This window comes from Cebus imitator, unplaced genomic scaffold (assembly GCF_001604975.1).
Source record: "Cebus imitator isolate Cc_AM_T3 unplaced genomic scaffold, Cebus_imitator-1.0 Scaffold65, whole genome shotgun sequence".
Lineage (NCBI taxonomy): Eukaryota > Metazoa > Chordata > Mammalia > Primates > Cebidae > Cebus > Cebus imitator.
The window spans coordinates 1,111,314-1,126,345 of record NW_016107380.1 but is presented as its reverse complement, the minus strand read 5'-3'; the positions used below and the strand labels follow the sequence as shown (position 1 = coordinate 1,126,345).

Genomic DNA, 15,032 nt, shown 5'->3' with positions numbered 1-15,032 from the left:
GACAAAATTTTTCTTTGCTGGCTTGTTTGAATAGTTGCAGTGCTCTATACCCTGGGGGTTATAATTCTTCTAACTGTCCTCCAAAATCCTGTGATCTTTTGCCGCCAGGACCAGTAAGGGTGCACGTTCAGAGACACCATTCGGGCTCTGCTTATGCTTGGAGTGGAGTTTGGGGAAGGGTGGGGATGCTTTCGCCTTACATGCTTTCTCCTATCCAATCTGCCCTGATGAGAGCATGCAACTATTTAAGTGGCCAGGGCCCTGAAAAGCCCCCATTGCATATCAGACACATACATCCTGGGTTTTAAACTAAAAACAATAAATGAGCTGGGCATTTTTCTTTTTTTTTTCTAATTTACTGATTTTTCTACTTATATTTCTTACTCTTTCCTGTTTTGACTTTTTAGTGTCTTTGTGTGTTTTCTTAACATTTGAATTGTATGTTTATTGCTTTTATTTTCTTTCTTTTAGCTATTTCCTAAAAATGTTAACACGGTTTCTATAAGCATGTTTTTCTAGAAGTCCTGTAATTTTGATTTGTATATTTCCTTTGATCCAAGATTTATTTATTTATTTATTTATTTATTTATTTTTGAGACGGAATCTCACTCTGTTGCCAGGCTGGAGTGCAATGGCGTCATCTAGGCTCAGTGCAACCTCCGCCTCCTGGGTTCAAGTGATTCTCCTGCCTCAGACTCCCAAGTAGCTGGAATTACTGGCATGTGCCACTACGCCTGGCTAATTTTTTTGTAATTTTAGTACAGATAGGGCTTCACCATGTTGGCCTGTTGGCCAGGATGATCTCTGTCTCTTGACCTCGTGATCCGCCTGCCTCGGCCTGCCAAAACCCTGAGATTACAGGCGTGAGCCACTGTAGCAGGCCAAGATTTATTTTTAAAAGGGTTCTTGTCTCCAATCAAGTAAATTTTACTTTTTGTCATTGGTTTCTAGTCACACTCCATATTTATATTGGCAGATGTTATTTGCATAATTTATTAATTTGTTATTCTTTAATGATTGGGCAAGAGATCCTTTCTGTATTGTGAATTTATTTTTAAATATGTCTCAAACTACTTTTCCTTATTTTCTTGCAGATTCTTTTGGCTTTACCAGACAGGGGGAAAGAGGGACACAATAGTATACAGAACACAAATGTAGACCCCAATAAGACCTGAGTGTGAATCTCTGCTGGGCTTCCTGGCTGTGTGACTGGAGGAAGTTCTTTTTTCTTTTTCCATTGAGATGCTCACTTTTTTTTTTCTTTTCTTTTTTAATTACACTTCAAGTTCTGAGGTACATGTGCAGATCTTGCAGGTTTGTTACATAGGTGTATATGTGACGTGGTGGTTTGCTGCATCCATCACTCTGTCATCTACATTAGGTATTTCTCCTAATGCTATTCCTCCCCAATCTCCCCACCCCCTGCTATCCCTCCCCTAGCACCCTCTGCACCCCGACAGGCTCTGGTGTGTGATGTACCCCTCCCTGTGTCTGTGTGTTCTCATTGTTCAACACCCACTTATGAGTGAGAACATGCGGTGTTTGGTTGTCTGTTCTTGTGTCAGTTTGCTGAGAATGATGGTTTTCAGCTTTATCCACATCCCTGCAAAGGACATGAACTCACTCTTTTTTATGGCTGCATACTATTCCATGATGTGTATGTGTGACTGGGGAAAAGTGATCTCCTCAACTGGACAAGCTAAGATTAAAGAAAATAATGTATGAAAAGCATTTAAAGGGCTACCACAAAAATGGTAAAATGGTTGTTATTCATCATCATCATCATGATTATTACTCTTATCCACTTCACTACCAATAAATTACCTATATAAAAATTGCTTTCATGAAATTCCTGAAAAAATTGGAAATTATTGCCTAGCTATGTGAATAGGGGATACAAACACACACATATATAGAGAAATATATGCACGCTATATGCGATTTTATTTAATCTTTTTATTAATCCTATGTAGTACATAAAGTGGGAAATATTCCACCCATTATAAAAGAGACCATGATTAGACTATCTATGGAGCCACCTTCCATGACTAAGGAACTACTAATTCCAGGTGTTTGACCAGGCCTTCTAACTAAAACTATATTTTATGTAATCACACATTCCTGCTTGATTTAATTTCTGTTGCTCCAATGATTTCTAAGTATGAATCGGGCAACTATGAAGTATTTGTAAAAGCAGGCCGCAGTCAGTAACAGTCATGGTACTCTTTCACATTTCATTTCCAAAGACAAGAATCTAGATTAAGAAATAGCCCAGTCTAATTGGATCTACATTCATGCTCTGAATGTGTAAGGAAGACATGGAATAAGAGAATGTGATCAGTGAAGAACAAGTTTAAGCCACTTTTTGTTTCATTACATTTTTGATACCAGCAATCTGAAATTCTGAAAAAATCTCATTTGCAACAATGAGACATCTTAGTTGCTTTCCTCACAAAGTCCAGAGAACTGTGGAATTATTTAAAAGCTGAAAGACCTTTGAGATGGAGGTCAAGAAAAGCTGAAGATGTTCCAAAGAATGCTGTCTGGGCGAGCCGTTTCAAAATATTAAATGAGTTATTGTCTTTCAAAAGAACACTACTGGGAGCTATATAATTATATTTTATACACGGATGTCTCATTTTATTGATATCTCCCAGGAGTTCTGAAGTGCTTTGTAACTGACTGATTCCCCAAACCCTACTCTGGTGAATGACAGAAAAGCTGGTGATTCTGACTTTGCATCTAAACTGCTTGCATGGCATCTTTGATGTACCTACAGCATACTTGGACATGAGTGCTGATGTGGAAACACAATGTGTGGCAACACAGTGCCCCTTAGGCTCTTCTTCAGTCCAGCTGATAGATTACAGAGATGGCAGTTTGACTTGGATTATAAAGAACATTATTGTGAGGCCAAGGCAGGTGGATTGCCCGAGCTCAGGAGTTGGAGACCAGGCTGGCCAACATGGTGAATCCCTGCCTCTACTAAAAATACAAAAAAAAAAAAATTAGCTGGGCATGGTGGCACGTGCCTGTAGTCCCAGCTACTTGGGAGGCTGAGGCATGAGAATTGCTTGAACCGGAGAGGTAGAGGTTGCAATGAGCTGAAATCATGCCACTGTACTCCAGCCTGAGCAACAAAACTATACTGTCTAAATAAACAAACAAACAAATAAATAAATATAAATAAATAACACTGTCCCCATAGCATTGGGAAATGTTAGTTAACTTGCCAAGTGTCCACTTCACATTTGATTTCTGGGTACTTTTTAGAAAATGATTCTCTCATAAAAAGGCCTCTATTTGTTTGATGAGAAAAAACAAATTAAAACCTAAGAGGAAGAGTGTGCACAGGCTGGGAGATGTTTACATGGACCTGAGCTCACCCTTCACAATGATTTATTTAACAAGCATGTATTGAGCCCCTACTGAATGCTCAAAGATAATAGGAAAGTACTTTCCATACAAAGAAGACTCATTCAAAGTAGGAGTGAGATTGACAAGTAGTTCCAGATTTTCAGACACCTGACCTCCTTTCAGAGCCTTCTCCTTGAATGATCAGTTTTGTTCCATTGCTAGGGAACTCCCCTTTGATATCCAAGCATTCAGCTAAAGCAGTGCCTAGGAACACTATGCAGCAGCCAGGACATCTGTGTCCTAGGATAGGTGAAGTTCTTGGAGTACCTCTAGCTCTTCTGGTCCCTTGACCACTAAATACACCTCTTGTTTTCTTTAAAAGTGTAATGGGTTTTGCCCCTAAGAGCTGTAAAAATGCTGACAGGATTTATTTCATTTTTCATCAATCTCCTGGGATGGTTGGACTACGAGAAAAATATAGACCAGTAAATTTTCATTATATGTATACACAGTTGATCTGAGCATGAAATAGTACTCATTGATATGGTTGAAATATCTGCAAAAATCCACAGACATGCCTTGCAAAACCACGTATCAGGGCCCTTTGATGACGTATATGCAGGAAAAGATGGTAAAAGCATGAAAATTCTCATAATCCAACTGAGAACCTAGAAAAGAAAATGTGTAAGCAATATACATTGGAATGGGCTTTCGAAAAGAACACAAACATAAAGCGTTAGTCAATGTAGTTTTTTGTCAATTCATCCATACTCAGTCTTGTTTAAACTATTTTATCTATTAATAATTCATTTACAACAAAATTATTGAATTCCGCTTTTAGTCATGATGGAATAACCGATATCAGATTTGCTTTCTTACTGTAAACAACTAGAAAACAGAGCAGAGTATAGAAAAGGATTGTTATCAGATCTTAGAAAGGGCAGTACAGGATTATGATCCCCGAGAGAAAATATACAAATGAGGTGACCCCCGGAATTGCCTCACCTTCCTTCCTTCTAGGCCACAATACAGGGAGAAGGAGCATAGCTCTCTCACTGAGCTAAGGATACAGAGTTTGGAGTTCAGGGGAGATGGGGAAACTGGAATGTGTGGTGCAAGTTGCTGGAGAAGCAAGCTATGCAGATAAAAATGTCCCCTGGCTGGGCTCGGTGGCTCATGCCTGTAATCCCAGCACTTTGGGAGGCCAAGGTGGGTGGATCACAAGGTCAGGAGTTCAAACCAGCCTAACCAACATTGTGAAATTCCATCTCTACTAATAATACAAAAATTAGCTGGGCGTGGTGGTGCACGCCTGTGATCCCAGCTACTCGGGAGGCTGAGGCAGGATAATTGCTTGAACCTGGGAGGCAAAAGTTGCAGTGAGCCTAGATTGTGCCATTGCTCTCCAGCCTGGGCGACACAGTGAGACTCTGTCTAAAAAAAAAAAAAAGTCCCCCAAATCCGCATTGAATCCTCTCTAGTCTTTGCCTAAATAACATAAGCATACTGTGAGAATCCACAAGGCTAGGCAATAAAAAACAACTTCCGAATAAAAACAACAAAAAGCAGGTAGCTATGTGCAGAATAAGTCCCAGACACACAGGACTGGGACATCTTTGAGGTTCATCCATCCAGCTAGTGGAGTATACTGCTAAAACATCCAGAATATTCAGGAGAGACTCAAGAGACTCCAGTCTTAATAAGAAAGCTAAACTACTTCTAGAATAAGGTTGGCCTAAACCCATCCTAACAAGTTTTAAAATCAGCTTTAAAAAGATGGAGCTCACATATAAATGACTTAACTTACTGCCAAAAGAAAATTTAATACTACTTAAAGAAAAATAAAAGCCCTAAGAGATATATGTATATTTATATGTATTTTAAGTAATATAATATATGCAAGTATAATATATAAATATATTATTCAGTAATAAAATACATGCTAATATATGAATGTATATTGTATTATATAGTATTGTATTATATAATTTATTATATTATATAGTATTGTATTATATATATAATATATATATATACATATATATATATTCTCTCACTCTTTCTCTTTATATATATATAAATAGACAGAGAGAGGGCCAGGCAGGGTGGCTCACATCTCTAATCCCAGCACTTTGGAAGGCTGAGGTGGGTGAATCATGAAGCCAGGGGATTGAGACCATCCTGGCCAACATGGTGAAACCTTGTCTGTACTAAAAATACAAAAATTAGCTGGATGTGGTGGCATATACCTGTAGTCTAGCTACTCAGGAGGCTGAGGCAAGAGAACCACTTGAACCCAGGAGGTGGAAGTTTCAGTGAGCCGAGACCAGGCACTCCAGCCTGGTGACAGAGTGAGACCCCATCTCAATAAAAAAAAAGAGAGAGAGAGAGAGATACTTGCAGCAATGTGATGTCACCATGTCCAGCTTCCATTAAAAAATCACCGGACATGTGAAGAAGCATGAAAAGTGTGACCTAAAACCATAAAAGACTCAGTCAATAGACACCGACACAGAAATAATAGAGAGATAAACTTAAGGAGTTCAGAAAAGCTATTATAAATACATTCAAAAATCTTTTTAAAAATAAGAATGTTATGGAAATTTTAAATGCTAGAACATGTAAGAAAGAACACAGATGTAGTTGAAAAAGCAATTTGTAGCCAGGCTATGAACTACAAATGTCAGGTTTGCACACCTGCATCCACACATGGATTATACACTTGCATAGTGGAATTAATAGGCAGAGAGGCCCTGGAGCAAGACTGAATTGGTTACTAGGCTGTAGGTATCAGTTACCTCAGCATGACCCTCTCCAGACACTTAATCCCATAATGCCTTCCTTTCCTCTCTGATAAACAGTTGTAATATTATTACCTAGTTACAAGTTATGCTGTTGACTAATTAAGTTGCTACAACCAAAGGATTATAGAAGTGTTAGCTATTATTATATGTGTACATGCACGTGTGTGTATACCCACACTGACTTATATGTGACATTATTCTCTGATTGTTTTTCTCTTATAGGTTCTGTGGGAAGTCATTGCTGCCCAGAGTGGAGAATGAAATCAGCAAGTATCTAGCATACACCATATATGTGACTTCCTTCCATCTGAGTCCAGGAAGTCAGTCTGATAACCATCACAGCTTTCCTCCATCTCTAACTGGAACCATATGGATATTATAAAATCTCAACCTTGAACTCCTTTTAATGCAGCCAGGGGCTCAAGTTTATTTAAGCTTTTGATCTTCTATTTTCCCTATGTATGAGATGGGAGTACTTCTCTATCAATATTTAAAAGCTGGTACCAAACGACCTTGAGTATGGTTAAGTAGTTTTTTCTATCAGTTCATCTCTTATGGTTTGGCTCTAGCAAAGTTTAAGGAAGTGGTTTGATTATAGAAGGATGTGGGATTCCACCAACTGCACATTTCTAATCTTAGTGGAGGCATTTACTTATTTCATTAAGTGTTCACCTAGTGTCTCACCTTCTTGGAAGAGTTTTATCATGCATACTAGGCAGTGTTCAACCAGAGAAGCAGAAACACTGGGAGATTTATATGCATGAGTATATTGTAAGGGATTTCACAGCTGTGGAAGCTGGTTGCATTTCAAGTCAGAGGCCAGTGCAGGAAGTCCAGAGGGCAGATAGAAAGGTTACTGCTAAAGACTGAATGTTTGTGTCCCAACAAAATTTATTTATTAAAATTCTAACCCCTAATGTGATAGTATTAGGAGATGGGGTCTTCGGGAGGTGATTAGTTCATGAGGGTGGAGCCCTCATGAATGCAATTACTGTCTTCATGGAAGACATCCTAGAGAGCTCTCTCCCCACTTCCACAGATGTCTCATCAGACGCTGAATCAGCCGGCACTTTGATCGTGAACTCTCCAGCCCCCAGAACTGCGAGACATGAACTTCTGTTGTTTATAAGCTTCCCAGTATATGGTAGTTAGTTATAGAAGCCCAAATGGCCTAAGGCAGTTACAAAGTGGAGGAGAGCAACACAAGCTGGAGCTCAAGTGCATGGAGCTGGACACAAAGGCACAGGGACTGATTGAAACTCCTGTCCACTCCTCCTGCTCTGTCACGGTAGCATGGACATCCTGTAGAAGCCAGGGCCCCTCCTCACACAGGTAAAGACATATACCTGACCCAGAAATCAGAGAAAGGGGAGAAGCATCCAGGGAGAGGAAAAGCAGATGCAGACCCACATATTGCTTTAAGTCAACAGTCAGTCAACTGTTGTTTATTATTTGTGTTGAAAGCCAACATATAGACTGCAGAATGATAAGGCTGCTAGAAATTGCAGAAGTCATTTATTCCCGTCTTCTAACTCCAGGCAGGCTTTGCTCAAATCTTTTCAGACAAATTCCAGCCATCTCTCTCTTTGTGCAAGGTGTCCTCAGGCTTTTAACCACCCTTTGCATTATTTAACAGTAGGTTGGACTGCGTTTCTATCTCTATCAATTGGAAAACTGAAATAATGTAGAAAATTTGAACTGTGTATCTATTATTAACTAACATTTCTGGAAAACTTAAGCAAAAATGGAATTTGGGGATTTGTGAAGAAATAGTTGTAATTATCTACTTAGCATTGACAGTGTCTATTTATTCATTTGGTCAGTGGTCAATCTGACTGACTACTCCAGAGCTTCATGGCTGCTGTAGTTCATGGGCCAAGTGGACTGTGCTGAGGCCATAACAAGGCCTAAGGCCAAAATAAATAATTTTGGGGTCTCAGGCATGATAGGTTATGCCCGTAATCCCAGTGTTTTGGGAGGCTGAAAGAGAGGATTGCTTGAGGCCAGAAGTTCGAAGCTAGCCTGGGCAACATAGTGAGATCTCGTCTCTATAAAATAATAAAACATTAGCTGGGGATGGTGGCTGGCATGTGCCTGTAGTCCCAGCTACCAGGAAGGCTGAGGTGGGAGGATGTCTTGAGCCCAGGAGTTCTAGGCTGCCGTGAGTTGTGATAGCACCACTGCACTGCAGTCTGGGGGACAGAGCGAGATTCCCTCTCTTAAAAAAAAAAAAAGGAATTTTTGGGGGACTAACATGGCCACATATTTATCTTGTTAGTAGATACTACTACTTCTAGTAAGATAATTTCCTCTTGTTTCTAAGGTAAACCTTCAACTTCAACAATTCCGTTTTCTTTATTCGAGTTGACTCGGTAACAGTGTCCAGCACCTTGCTAATTAGGCCTTTGTATAAATGAAGACATGTTAGCTGCATATTTCTTAAGTGATTCTGATTTCTTTAGCCATCCTTCTCCTATATTTTCCAGCCCTTTGGGCATTCCTTCCCTTCATCTCCCAAAATCTTGACAAAATTCTGACCATTCAGAGAAAGACTTTTTTCATTTACCATTTAAGCAGAGGAGGGAGTAATTACTTTCTTTCCCTTTAAGAAACATAAAATATTTGGGAAAATACTGGTTAGTGGAAGACCTGTTCTCAGCATGGTTTTCCAACACTTTGGACTTACAAATAAGTGACCTGTTATAGATATTGATGTTGGCAATATCAGTAGCTCTGAGACCCAGACGTGGATGACCATATTGGAAACTTACAGTGCCAAATATACATATGTGCTGATCTGAAGGGGATGAGATCTGAAGTCATTGGTCACTTCAAATTGTCTAAAGGCCTAGTCTCAGCCCTAACCCTGCCAGAGAAGGGCAGGGGTTTCTAGGGGCTATTTGATCTGTGGCCTCTGACTCAGTGGGGGCATCAGCAGCACTTGTGTCATGTAAGAGAATGAGTTGATGCAAGCCTCATTTAAAGGGCCACAGGATAGCTATGATTTTTTTTACCTCTGCCTCTTTCTGCTCAATGGGTATAGAAACAAACAAACAAAAAATTTTGATCAAACTAGCTCCCTTCAAAAAAAGGTAAAATAGTAGTGGCTATACAGTAACACAGTCACTTCTTGATAATATCTAAATGTGGACAAAAGAAAACAGCAATAAAGACCCCTAGTATTTCACTACGATGAGATCATTGTGGCAACACACTGTGTCTTCAGGGAATGTGCCTCTGTGGAAGATACTTTCTCAGTGTACACTTAGGAGCCCATTCTGCAGTACAAGCGCGAAGCTATTTTCTGTTTTAGTGGAATCTATAACAGACAGTAAAAATCATTGGATATTTTAAAAAATCTTACCTATGGAGAGAAAAGAATGAAGTTTACAACAAATACCTCAGAGATTTGTGAAATAAAATCAACTCAGCCAGATGCAGTCGCTCATGCATATAATCCCAACACATTGGGAAGCTGAGGTGGGAGGATCACTTGAGCCCAGGAGTTCAAGACCAGCCTGGGCATAGCAAGACTCTGTCTCTACAAAAATAAAATAAAATAATAGCCAGGCGTGGTTGTGCACGCCTTAGTTCCAGGAATTCCACAGGCTGAGACAGGGGAATCACTTGAGCCTGAGAGGTTGAGGCTGCAGTGAGCCATGATCATGCCATTGTACTCCAGTCTGAACAACAGATTGGGACTCTCTCTCAAAAAGGAAGAAAGGAAAGAAAGAGAGAAAAAGAGAGATAAAGAAAGAGAGAGAGAGAAAGAGAGAAGGAGGAAAGAAAGAAAGAAGAATAAAGAAAAAGAAAGAAAGAAAGAAGAAAGAAGGAAAGAAAGAAAGAAAGAAAGAAAGAAAGAAAGAAAGAAAGAAAGAAAGAAAGAAAGAAAGAAAGAAAGAAAGAAAGAAAGGAAGGAAGGAAGAAAGATGGAAGGAAGGAAGGAAGGAACAAAGGAAAGAAGGAAGGAGGGAAGGAAGGAAATTCATAGATAAAGAGGGAACTTGGTAAATATGATCTCAACATCCAAAAATCCTTTAAAAGGATTTATTTAAAAATCTATCATGGAAATTGCATTCCAGTGTGACCATCCTTACAGTCTCTGGTGGCTAGAAAATGTGGTCAATTTATCAGCAGAGAAATGCCTTGTGTAAGGATAAATGTGCCCTTAAATGGATAAAGAACTTTACACCATGGAAGATCAGTACTCTACCTAGTTTCGTGTAATAAGTAAATGTCTTGGAGGAGTCAGGAGCATGATGTGGACATTTAAATATGGCATTAAACTCTTTAGAGTAGTGAAAACACTGTATTAATGAGGAGTAAAGGAGACTTCACTTGGTCTAATGAATGGAGAAAAATTACAGATAAATTTCTCTGTGGGTAAGCACAAAGTACTGCTATCATAGATATATATACTTATAGACATTGAGCTATATTTTACAGCCCAGGGAATGGTTTTAGAAAGTTTTGAAAGGTATTGTGAAGATGTGATGCTTAAAGTTCTTTTGGTAAAAGGTAACGAATAAGTAAGTGAAGACCTTAAAGATATTGACCAGTTGAGGCACTATTTATAAAGCCCAGAAAAATACTGAATATCATCAAAGTCTCAAGCATATCTTTTTTTTTTTTTTTTTTTTGAGACGGAGTTTCGCTCTTGTTACCCAGGCTGGAGTGCAATGGTGCGATCTCGGCTCACCGCAACCTCCGCCTCCTGGGTTCAGGCAATTCTCCTGCCTCAGCCTCCTGAGTAGCTGGGATTACAGGCACGCACCACCATGCCCAGCTAATTTTTTGTATTTTTAGTAGAGACAGGATTTCACCATGTTGACCAGGATGGTCTCGATCTCTTGACCTCGTGATCCACCCGCCTCAGCCTCCCAAAGTGCTGGGATTACAGGCTTGAGCCACCGCGCCCGGCCCCCAAGCATATCTTTTAACATTCATTACATTTCCAGGGGCTCAATATTAACACAGAATGGGGTCTTATATTAATATGTCATAAAGAAAGATAAGTAATCTGACCAAGCCTGTCGTTGAAAGCATCTAAAATTTCCTGAAAGCATATTTTAAGATATTTCTAAAAGCAAGCAAAAGCAAGCAAAATTTTGTTAATAAACTGATACAGAAACCCAAAGAGCCAAACAGAACACCAAGACCACTTTTGCCCTATGGACTTGAAGGTAATAATTTAAAGTTTTAGAGAGAGACAATATATTATAGATCAAAGTAACCAGCTAACTTCATGCTAGACCAGATTGCCTAGGTGTATTAACTCACTACTTGACTTTGGACTAGTGATTTAACCTCCCTCTACCCTAAGTTTTTCAATTATAGAGTGGGTTAATGATAGTGCCTCTTAGGGCTGACATAAAGATTAAATAAATTAAAGCACATAGAGCACTAACTAATAAATAGTGAGCTATACATATGTGTAAACAAATTTTAAAGTATTTAAGAAAAAAATAAAAAATGGGAAAGAGGGGATGTGATTGGGGAAGGCAGACAGGGGCTTTCTGGATGGCTGTAATGTTGTTCTTGTCCACGCTGGAGATTATGCAGAAGTTCACTTTAATGTTATTGTTGAATGATATAGCTATATGTTATTCACTTTTCTGTATGTGGTTGTATCCTATTTTTCAAATGGAGTAAAACCTGTGGGAGTGGTTCTTAAATATTTTGTCCTCAGGTCCTCTTTAAAGTCTTCAAAACTGTTGATCATTACAAATAACTTTTGTTTACAAGTTATATTTATCAATGTTATGATTTTAAAAATAAAAACTAAGATGTTTTTAATACGTAGTTATTAATGAATTTTAAAATCACAACAAAAATTACATGGTAACATAAATTACATATTTTGAAAAAAAATGCTATCTTTTTGGAAACCAATGAGAAAAGTGGCATTTAAAAATAATTTTGCAAATTACTTTAATATCTGACTGAATAAAAACCAGCTAAATTCTCATATCTTCTCTGCTCTCGATTTGTTGACAATTATTGTTTTGGTTAAAGTACATGAAGAAAATCCAGGCTTATACAGACATTCCTTTGGAAAGAAGAGGAATATTTAAATTGGCTTTCTAGATACTTGTGAATATTCTTTTTTGATTTGTGAATATTCTTTCTATATATTTGTGAATATCAAAAGTAGACAAGTGGTAATTTCTTAAAGGTGGTTGCAATGTAGAATCAAATCATATCAATAAAGTTTTATATATCTATTCCCCTTTTACTCATTCATAAACTCCTACTGGTTCCCCAAGTTAGGCAGATCTGCCAAATGTTAACACATTTTGCTAAGCAATATCATAAGTGGCATCATTAACATCACCACCAATCTCATTGGAAACTTTTAAGTACTAGGAAACTGTCATATTAAGAATGGCAGATTACATTTTCCAAAGTTTCAGTTTTCTCCTGTAAGCCTTAATTTTCTCATTGGCAATAAAGAGTGATAATTGTTTTCCTGAACTGACAGTCTGATGTCATTAATTTTCAAGAAAATGTCTGCCCTTTTCCCAAACATAAATAACTCTACCTCATCTGGTAGTAGGTCTTTCAAGAAAAAAAAAAAAAAAAAAAAAAAAACCTCTGATATTCTTGGGAAAAGTGGCTAAGTCAGCTTGCAACTGACACAATCTCACATTGCTTGAAACAGCCATCATACTTTGGTACACAACAGAAATAGCCTATGTACATTTCCTATTTTTCATAAGGAAAACCTAAAAAGATATGTATTCAAGTATCAGAATTTTAAATGGTAACATGATTACTGTTTCCACAGGACATTCTTAAGCGAAACTGACTTACTCTTTTTTTCTTTTTATTGCATATGTGCGGTTTGGGAAATAAGAAAGACAACTTTGGACTTTCATCCACTGGTCTTTAGTTCCAATAAGACAGAAGACACATGCTTGAAATGTCCAGGCCAATATAAAAAGTCTTATGTTCATCTTTCTGAGGAATATGCAAACACCAGATCACTAAATTTCACCATGACATTATGCAACCTGACTAACCATCCTGTGCATCTTTTTAATCAACCACAATTGTAAACGTTCACATTTAAAGGTATGTTTTGTGCCAGTTTCAAAGAAAGAAAACATTGGTCCAATTCAAGCTTAGAGATAATACCTCTCCTACAATATTTTAAGCATTAATTCAGGCAATTCTGTCTACATATCTGAACTGTCTTGGATAAAAAATGCCATTAATTTATTTACTCCAGTTCTGAATACTTCATTAGATCACCAAAAACATGCTATGAAAAGGCAAAAGTTCAAATAACAAAAATCTAGTATGAGGGGTCTTGAAAAAAATCCATGGAGAATGCATATTGCAAAAAAAATGGGTGGATTTCAAATTTTTTGCACGAAAATAAACTTGTACTAATTTGTTATACTGTGAAAAGAATTTAATTGGAAGCACTAAGAAAGAACAGACATCAGTTTGAAAAGAACCTCTATCAGAGCAATATGAATTCTGCTAAAATTGAAGAAAGAAAAAAAATTAAATTTATGGCGAAACTTGGGTCGAAGAATGGTAAAATAACTGATGATTTACAAAGAGTTATGAGAATAATGCCCCAAAGAAACTAGCAGTTTACAAATGGGTAACTTCTTTTAAGAAGGGACAAGATGACATTGAAGATGAAGCCTGCAGTGGCAGACCATCCACATTAAGTTACTAGGAAAAAATTAACCCTTTTCATGCCTTAATTAATTAGAACCAATGATAAATTGCAGAAACCATAGCCAACACCATAGACATCTCAATTTTTTCAGCTTTCACAATTCTGACTTAAAAATTAAAATTGAGCAAGCTTTCCATTTGATGATTGCCAAGACTGCTGCAACCAGTCAGCTCCAGACAACAGCAGAGATTTCAATGGAAATTTTAAACAAGTAGAATCAAGATCCTAAAACATATCTTCAAAGAATTGCAACAGGAGATAAAACATGGCTTTACCAGTATGATCCTGAAGACCAAGTGCAATCAAAGCAGTGGCTACCAAAAGGTAAAAGTGGTCTCGTCATAGCAGAAGTGGATGGTCAAGAGCAAAGGTCATGGTAACATTTCTGGGGAATGATGAAGGCATTTTGCTTGTTGACTTTCTGGAGGGCCAAAGAATGATAACATCTGCTTATTATGACAGTGCTTTGAGAAAGTTAGCCAAAGCTTTAGCAGAAACATGCCCAGAAAATCTTCACTGGAGTGTCCTTCTCTACTCATTCCTCTCATTAAACAAGGGACATCTTGCAAGAGTTTTTATGGGAAATCATCAGGCATCCACCTTACAGTCCTTCCTGATTTGGCTCCTTCTGCCTTTTGTTTCCTAAACTTACAAAATTTTTAAAGGGCACTAATTTTTTTTCCAGTTAATAATGTAAAAAGCCTGCACTGATACAAGTAAATTCCCAGGACCCTCAGTTCTGTGGGGGATGGACTAAATATCTGGTATCATTGTTTACAAAAGTGTTTTGAATTTGATGAGGCTTATAGAGTTTATAAGCTTGTGTTTTTTATGAGAAATAAAGTTGATGGTTTTAAAATTTTATTCCTTTTTCTGTGAAATTTTTGAAGTCCCCTCACATACTTCTTAATTCATATTTAAGTTCAACAAATTTAATTTACAAAGAGTTTGAAACCACACATACATGCACACACACACACACACACACACACACTCACTTCTCAGAAAGGTCTTTGTGCAAACAAAAGCAAAAGCTTTACCCTCAGGATGATTAGATAACATGTGAATGAATATGAGGCCAAAAATAAAACCTGGAGCATCTATGCCAAGTTGGCCGTGATGGGGACGTGAGAAACTGCAGATGCTGATGTCAGGGTAGGAGGAAGAGGAGCAGA

The 15,032-nt window shown here is 38.0% G+C and overlaps 1 long non-coding RNA gene across 1 annotated transcript; it reads right to left on the bottom strand.

Annotated features, from left to right (window-relative positions):
* Positions 1-3,995: 3,995 nt before the first annotated feature.
* LOC119471599 lies at positions 3,996-14,483 on the bottom strand. The gene is made up of 3 exons (XR_005200664.1): positions 14,393-14,483; positions 6,459-6,468; positions 3,996-4,005 (listed from the first exon to the last, which is right to left on the bottom strand). It is a non-coding gene; the product is annotated as an uncharacterized LOC119471599 (long non-coding RNA).
* Between the last annotated feature and the right edge of the window lie 549 nt (positions 14,484-15,032).